This window comes from Phragmites australis, chromosome 21, assembly GCF_958298935.1.
Source record: "Phragmites australis chromosome 21, lpPhrAust1.1, whole genome shotgun sequence".
Lineage (NCBI taxonomy): Eukaryota > Viridiplantae > Streptophyta > Magnoliopsida > Poales > Poaceae > Phragmites > Phragmites australis.
In genome coordinates this window covers 13,682,138-13,690,476 of record NC_084941.1, presented here as the reverse complement: position 1 = coordinate 13,690,476, position 8,339 = coordinate 13,682,138, and the positions used below count along the sequence as shown (strand labels likewise).

Sequence of the window (8,339 nt, the reverse complement as noted above, 5' to 3'; positions counted from 1 at the left end):
CCGCAGCCGGACCCGATCATATTTGACAATTACATGAAATAACAACATGCGCAAAAGAAAGCAATATACAAATTTCGACAGGAAAAAGCATTTTCGGCACATCGTGTGTCGAATACGGCACTGTAGCCCGTATTCGACACACCATGTGCCGAATATGGGCTACAGTGCCATATTCGGCACACCGTGTGCCAAATATAGCTTTTTGGGTACACAGTGTACCAAAAATTCACTGTATGCCAAATACGAGCTAAATTAGTAAATACGACTACATATTATTTATTTTGATAAATACGCTTATATATGTTATCTAATTTTGATTTTTTTACCCACTAATGCATGACTTGATAAGTTGCCACAGATCCAAGCAATAGTTTAACAAAGCCATGTAGCCAGCAGCGTTTTTAGGAACCTGCCGACGAAGGCAACTTTATCGAGCATCTGCGGCCGTTCACAGCCATCTTTGTTTGGCTCCAATGCGCCGCCATGGACCGCTGTCCATGTTTAATTTGCATACCGGCCACATGCAAGCATGAATGGCACAGCTTTTGTCAAACACGGTAACAAGCCATAACATGCAGATGCACCATAGCAGTAGACGTAGAACACAATCAATCACGCCAAAGGGCCAAACGTACAGGTATACATCAGATTGCACCTTTATTTATCGTCTCAATGCTGATACAGTCATCCTCCAAATACGGAATTTATCTATAAGCAAATACAGAGTTATGGATGCAGTGAGTCTGCATACAATGAGATTTACATGCCAAGATTCTACTTGATGGTTCCACGAATGTCATTTACAAAAAGAAAAAAAAAAGGAGAGAAACCTTTGCGATGCGCTTCCATTGACTCAGCTAACTTCACGCTCCAACGAAAAGCCCATGTGAGAAGTGCATATGGTCAAAGTGGAGCTTGTCACTCAAACACGGGACCTAATCGCGACGCTAACAACATGGGGCAATTCAGACATCTTGCAGCTGGAGAAGATTTGAGTGCTGGTGATAAGATTTGAACGCTATTACCAAAGTGCTGGCAGGTTACAGTCAAGGGGCCAACCTCTCGGTGTGCCACATTTTACTCCCATCTACTTCTCGGAGTGAGTATTGTAGCCTATTCACAACAAAGTACCACGGGTTAGAAAGTATGTGTCCTTGTGTCCATGAGCATTCAGAGGGTTTTAAAGAACAAAATGGGTAACAAAAATAATGGACGTATGAAACATACCGATCATGCAGTCGAGACTGCTGGCCTTGCCAGAACTCAAAAAGTGTTGGTGTCAGTCTGTAGCCACCCCAGTATTCAGGCTTCGGGATCAAGCTACTGCAGTTCCAGAACACAGCCAGGGTTTTAAGATTTAAGACTTCAGTCACAGGATTTCAGTAGCTAACATGCCACTCTAATTACATGTTCGCAAAGTTTAGCAGCTTTGACCAAGGTATCACGTGCTGTTGATAGGCATCTAATTGCAGATTTGTATTTCTAGCAAGCATGTCCCACAAATGCCGATGCAGTGGTTCTTGAGACTTTGAGATGTACTCCACAATCCACATGGCACGATTCTGCAGGAACAGTTCAATGAAAACCCTCTCCCTCTCCTTGGAAAGAGAGGGTAAACAATGTTCCAAAGCTGCAACACGAGGATCGTTGTGGTGTGTATTGCATACAGTGTATTGACAAAGTAGATGGCTAAGAAGGCATAGTTATTACGGCAGTGCGGCGACCCACCACCTTCACACCTTTATATAGCTTATGGCGCACACATCATAGTCTAGGATATTAAGAAATTATATTGGCAATGTAAATGCAGCTTAAAAGTTATAGTCTATGATATTAGAAAAATAATTGATTAATAACAGTCTTCTCATTTTATAACCAATTTATTATGCTTAGAAAGCAAGTTGCATATTTTTAATAGTTTTCATTTTATATTTTTTTTACTTACAAAGTATTTTTACCTAATTTGTTTCTATGTCCAGTTTTATTTAATAAAACATTTATTAGGCTAATTTGGTTAAAGGAAAAGAAACTGGAGAGTTGAGCTGGAAATTGGGCTTTGCCCAATCCCCAACGGTCCCTCGAACTCGGCTTGGATGGTCAATGGCCCAACTAGTCCCTCCTAACATATCTCTCTTTCCCTTTCTGACTTTCTCCCGAGTCCTCTCCCTCTTGTTCCCCTTCACTCGGCCACGCAGCTTCAGCGACAGCAGCACGGAAGGGGATCGGCGGTAATGAAGCCGTAGGGCAACAGAGCAGCTTCGGCAACAGTAGATTCAGGTTATCTGACTCCCAATCTGCCCGATCTACCAGCAGACGGGGAGCAGTGGCGTCGCCATGGCGATCCTCGTTTTTCCACCACGCCAATATAGTGTCGCTATGGTGACGATTTCTCAACGCCCTAATAACTATGTAAGAAGGTGTATACATTTTATGGGAGATACTTTATGGTTATGGTGCTTGGTCAATTAATGGTCAAAAATAACAATAAATACTTTAATATAATGGCTGCAATTCGTGAAATTGGTTCTATGAATAGTGGGATGCTCTTAGTCTTCTAAATATTAAGGATAATACAAATATTGTGTTACTGTTACAGTAATATCAAAATACTAGATTAATGTGATCAAATGGCAAATGAACCGCCCACGGAAAAAGCAGCTTAAAATGAATTTCTGGTGCCAAAAAAACAGAAAGATCATGCAAAAATGGATACTAAATATGGACGCTGTTGGCATGTTAAGCTCACCCATCAGAATATTTTTGTTCCAATTCCTTGTACGCGTGTTGAAGAACTTCCCTTCCGGCAATGACAGTGCTCTGGTGAATAGAATAATTAATATGATATTTCTTCTCGGTGGATGGTGCGAATTCCACATTATCTTTTGAGTAAAAGATGTGACAATAGTAAGTTGAAGCTTACAATCCTGAACTAACCAAGTACCTGCTTGCTGACTATGGCACCAAGCTGACTTCCTCGTGGGCGGCTGTGGAAATACTTCTCAGATTCCTCTTCTGGAACCTTCTGAACAGACCCTTCAACTCTCACCTGCCAAACAATAGAGCACACGCATCAGCCAAATATAGCCTGCAATATACTTTATTTTCTTTATCCCAGGTGTCAAACATGGCTCTCAATGTTCCTTCACAAACGAATAAACTGGATGCATGTGTAATTGGGACCCAGTCAGTAATTATCAGTTTCAAAATCAAGTGGTGAATGAATGTAACACATGAAAAGAGCCCAGAAAGGAAAAAGATACACCCAATGGAGAATCCTAAATGGACTCACCCTAAAATCATAGTAGTAAAACAAGATTATGATGCAACAAGCGCTTATTTGACATTTCAACACCACACATTATTAACATATTATTAGTGATTTTGAAGAGAGGTAACATTCTGCTAGTAACAGAAGCTTCAGTGCATGTTAGAAAATCTGTTTTGTGATAATGATTGGAAAGATGTTTTACCCTTGCTAGTCGGTATGTGAGACTGCAGACAACAGAAACTATCCTTTAATACTACTATAGGTGTTGGTAAAATTCACCTGACGGTTCATCTCATTCCAGTAGAAAAGGAGTGCTGCATTCGGATACTCGGATAAGTCATGTGCCTTCTGGCTACCATAATTTGTGTACCTGCAAAAGAACCCCTCAAAGCATGAGTCAATAATTTCTATGGAACTTCACTGGAATAGGACAGTTAAAACAGTGTCTGCCACATACCAAACAAATCCCTCCTTATCAACGCCCTTTAAAAGAACCATTCTTGAAGAACTGCACATATTACCAGGACAAACAATTATCATTCTGGATTTCTGATATAACAAGAGGTAACCGACTTACTAAGCTGAAAGAAACATTTAAGGAACAAAGAGCCATACGGTTTCCCCCCCTTGCTGACAGTTGTTAAAGCCATAGCATTCGGCTCACGCAGACCAGCAGAAACTGCTTCATCAAACCATCTGACGAACTACAGATAAATGAAAGAAACATTCGTTAGAACAAGAAAAGGTTATTCCAAGAAAAGGATGACTAATCCGAAGTTGCTTCAAGTTGACCATACCTGATCAAATGGATCAGGCATCACTTGATTCTCAATAAGTTCTGGGGAAATATAGTTCTCCCTGAGAGATGAGATGTCAACAGATGGAGCTTTTCCAATTCTCACACACATCGAGGTGCCAAGATATGGAGGAAGCTGGAGTCCATATTTGCTCAAAATAGGAGGGGGAACAAACCTACCCCCAAGAAAGTGGTGCGGGCCAGTGAACTGGTTCGCACACAGCTTTGGGGCAGTCAATGATACCTAGACACCACAATAACTTAAAGGCGAAATTTGGAATGTTCAAACAAAATGCTTTTATGTTGATACATGGATTTCAATCAAGAAAACCTCCAAATAGGATGCTAACCAGCATATCAGGTTTAATTCCTCCTCCATCGACATCTCCCTCTTCAACATGCCATCCAGAAGGGATATCAACAGAAACAATTGCTGGTCTTTTACCTGAACTGCCAATAACACTCAATGAAACAAACCTTTGGATAAGATCATCAAAGGGCGGTCTGGGTGTTCCTGTCAAAAGTTTCCAAGGAAAACAATAAAAAATAATGGAAAGCACAATTGATATATATCAGGAATGCAAACATATGCTCTTTTGAGTTCGATCTGATCCAATTTACTCTAAATGACAGCATTAGCAGCATTTGATAAAATTATGTAACCAGGCCGCAGTTGCTCCCTTAAACTATTCTATATACTTCCAGTCCAAAACCTTGTATAATAATAGGACATGAATCCAATATTTTACGTAAAATTCATGTTCCTAATTAATTTCATTCAAATTTGGAAATATTATTTTTTATCAACTTCTGTCTTGCTTACAGTCAGTGCAAATCAATTCTAACTTGTTCTCCACTCTAATTTTCAATTTATCAACTCCTCTCGATAAGGGGCAACAACAGGTACAGGTAGCAGGCAGTTTAATTGAGAATCTATGACCCAGATTTACCAATCATATGAAATAGAATGTTCACAATGAATAAAAGTACAGATAGCAAGCAGGGCAATGATTAATCTGTGGCACATGCTTCACATTAAAATCGGTGAACACAAATTAGACCAGCAAGGAAGACTATAAAGAGCACAAATACCGTGAAATGAGAAACCAAACATTGCATCAATAATGATGCCAAACTCCCTTGATAAGTCCTCAGGTAGGTCTTCAACAGACAGGAATGGGATTGCCAGCGATTCAAGCTAAAACACATAAAAATGGTTCAAACTCTATTGGAAAAAGCGGAACCATACAGGAAGCCAAGAACATTAGGAAGGCACAATGGTTTACCTGAGTAACAAGACCAGAATACAGAGGCTTTGGTGTACGTTTTGGGTAACAAACAGAGGGCCTATATCCAAAGTGATAAAGATGACGAGCAGCTACCAGACCATCACCGCCATTATTTCCTGGACCACAGATGATAAGGGCCCTTGTATGCTCACTCAACTTGTAAACCTGTGTTGATGATGAACGTTTCACAAACAAGCAAGTGTGCAGGCAGAAAATTAAAAAAAAAAGTTTGGTTTTAGAAGGAAAGCTAAGGAAACGTGTGCAGGCACAGTATCGTTAGCGCCTACAGAACATATGCACCACTTTGTATGGTCTGATTGGGTTATCAACCGTACTTATTGGAAGCTCACAACTGCTAAGTCACCACTGCCATGAGTTGGTTGACCCATTTTTTAGATAGCAGACCATATCTCGAATCAATAAACAGGAAATGGTACTTGAAATATTATTCAACAAGAGCAGAAAGCCGCAGCTTAACACAAAGCCAGACTGTTTTGTGCTTGAAATTTATTGTTAGGCAAATAACTTGCAGAGTAGCACACACTGATCATGTGAACATCGCCAATAAATTCCTGAAATGAATAGGGTCCTTGGTACTCCCTAGTCCCCGACACAACCACTTGAAGCTCCAAGCCTCCAACAGATTATCAACACGCGACAACTTGGACATTATGCAATTTGCTAATCCTACAGAAACATGATTCCCCAAAAGGCCAGAACTACACCTGACGATGCACTATTACTACCATCAACAACGACGCAGGGACATGGATATTTCGGGTCGATCCGCCAAATCATCAGAGATGCTGCGACCCAGTCATGCTAAACATGTAATCGCTCGAGAGCAGAACTAACGGGAAAAGCCCGATGCCCTTACCTCTGCAACAGCCGCCGCGACGCTCAGCCCAGCGAGCTCCTGCAAACACACCCCAATCAAACGATCAGCGCCAATAGGCACCACAATAACCGAGCAACAGCAACAGGGGGAGGGTCTCCCCTGACCATGAGCTGATCGACGCTGAAGCCGAGAGGGCCCATGAGCTGCTCGTCGATCTCTACCGCGTCGCGCTGCGAGAGGTGCGTCACCTCCGCGGCAGCGGCGGCGGTCGACGCCGCAAGAGACGCCATGCCTCGCCTCGGCGGGAGGGAGAGGAAAGGGGCGCCCGGCACGGCGGCGGGGAAGCGGGTGAGGCGGCGCGCGGGGGGATGAGGAGGAAGGCGGAGGGCAGGGCTAGGGTTTTGGCAGTGCGGGGAGGAGAAGAGAGGAGTTGGGTTGGTGGTGGCGGAGGAGAGGAGGAATGGCATAGCAAAGGGAGAGGACGGTGGTGGCGGTGGATTTGTTGAGGGTTCTCCATGCGACGGCCAGCATCCCGTCGCGGCGTGAAGCGCGCTGCCTGGCTTGGCAGACTGGCCGCTGGGCGAGGGGTTAATAACTTTTTTATCGTCCTACGGCATGCCGTATTTCAAAATGTCACTCACCCGAATTTCATCCCTCATACCATTCGGGCCTACATTTTCGTCACACCGTGCAGCGCCATCTCTTCGGCCAAAAGATGGAAGGAAGAGAGGGAGGGAGATGAGCGTCGGTGGGGAGGGAAAGGAGATGACGTCGAAGGGGAGCCGGTCGGGAAGAAGATATGGCCAGGCACAACGGAACTCATCTCGGCGACAGCTCGGATTTGGACGGCTAGAGCTCATCGGGGAGAAGGGGTGCCAAGGAGAAGATGGTGCCAATGAAGGATGGGCTAGCGGCGGCGCGTGGGCGGGACGGCTGGTCGAGCCAGCCGAGCGGTGCAGTGCGGCGCGGTGGCCAGCTGTTGTGCGGCTGACAGTATAGTGCATGGGCGGCTACACACGATGACGACATTGGAGCCAATGGAGCTCGGTACGGTGTGACGGCGCGCGAGATAGCGCGCGAGACGACGTGTGATGAAAATATGGGTCCGAGTGGCGTTTGAGGGATGAAATCCGAGTATGTGACATTTTAGAATGTGCTATCTAATAGAATGGTAAAAAAGTTATTACTAACCCCTAGATGAGTGGTGGCTTGTGTCCTGTACCTAGCCTTTTATTTTCTTCTGTCTTCTCTCTTTTTCCTTATCATCATTTCTTTATTTTTCCGTTTTATCCTTATATAAACAATAAAAACCCTGAAAAACTAATGGGTGCGCGGGCAAATTTGCCATGCGCTCCCTACGCATTTTCTTCATAGCAAGTTATTTTTACAGGATCCTCTACGCATGGAATTGTTACGAAGACAATGCATATTTTGGATATAGAATATCGTACTTGAAAGTGACTTTCTCGCTGTGTTGTAAACTCCAACCACATAAGAAAGCAGATAAAGATGTTCAACGCATTGAAAGTAAGGTTTTTAGCTCCGAATTAAAAGATAAAAATTAATAATCGAAAGCTTACAAATACAAATTGAAAGTCCTTGTTAAATGATTTGATTTCACAGCTTCCAATCTAATATTAAATGTCCTCAAATAAAGGTTGTCAAATTCAAACCAAAGGTTCATCCAAACCGAAAGGTCTAAAATCATATATAAGTTTTGAATTTTGAAAGCTCTTGAATAATTGTTTTTAAATATGATTTGAAAGTTCTAGATGAAAAGTCTTTGAAACCACATCCAATATCCAATTGAATTCAGGGCATCTTGCTTGAGATCTTTGTTACTCCAATTATGTACTATGGAAATCGAAGTCACAGTTTCAATGAAGAACTTGTTGTTTAGGCATTTGCAACCTGGAGATGGCAAATGAACGTGAAAACATCTCAAAGTTCGAGCGCTAAATTATCCGTCTGTGATGACCTCGCCAGTGTTTTTGGTTTCACTACTCTGCTCCTTTAGCTTTGTTATGTTCGTTATGGCAGTTTGTGCTGCTTTACAATTCTAAACTTGCTATGTTCGATGCTTCATTTTGCATGATGTTCAGTTGCGGATTGGGATGCTATACATCAAACCTCTTTTGCTCATAAATT

The 8,339-nt window shown here is 42.7% G+C and overlaps 1 pseudogene; it reads right to left on the bottom strand.

Moving 5' to 3' along the window:
- Positions 1-612: 612 nt before the first annotated feature.
- On the bottom strand, positions 613-6,958 carry LOC133903455 (pyridoxine/pyridoxamine 5'-phosphate oxidase 1, chloroplastic-like; annotated as a pseudogene).
- Between the last annotated feature and the right edge of the window lie 1,381 nt (positions 6,959-8,339).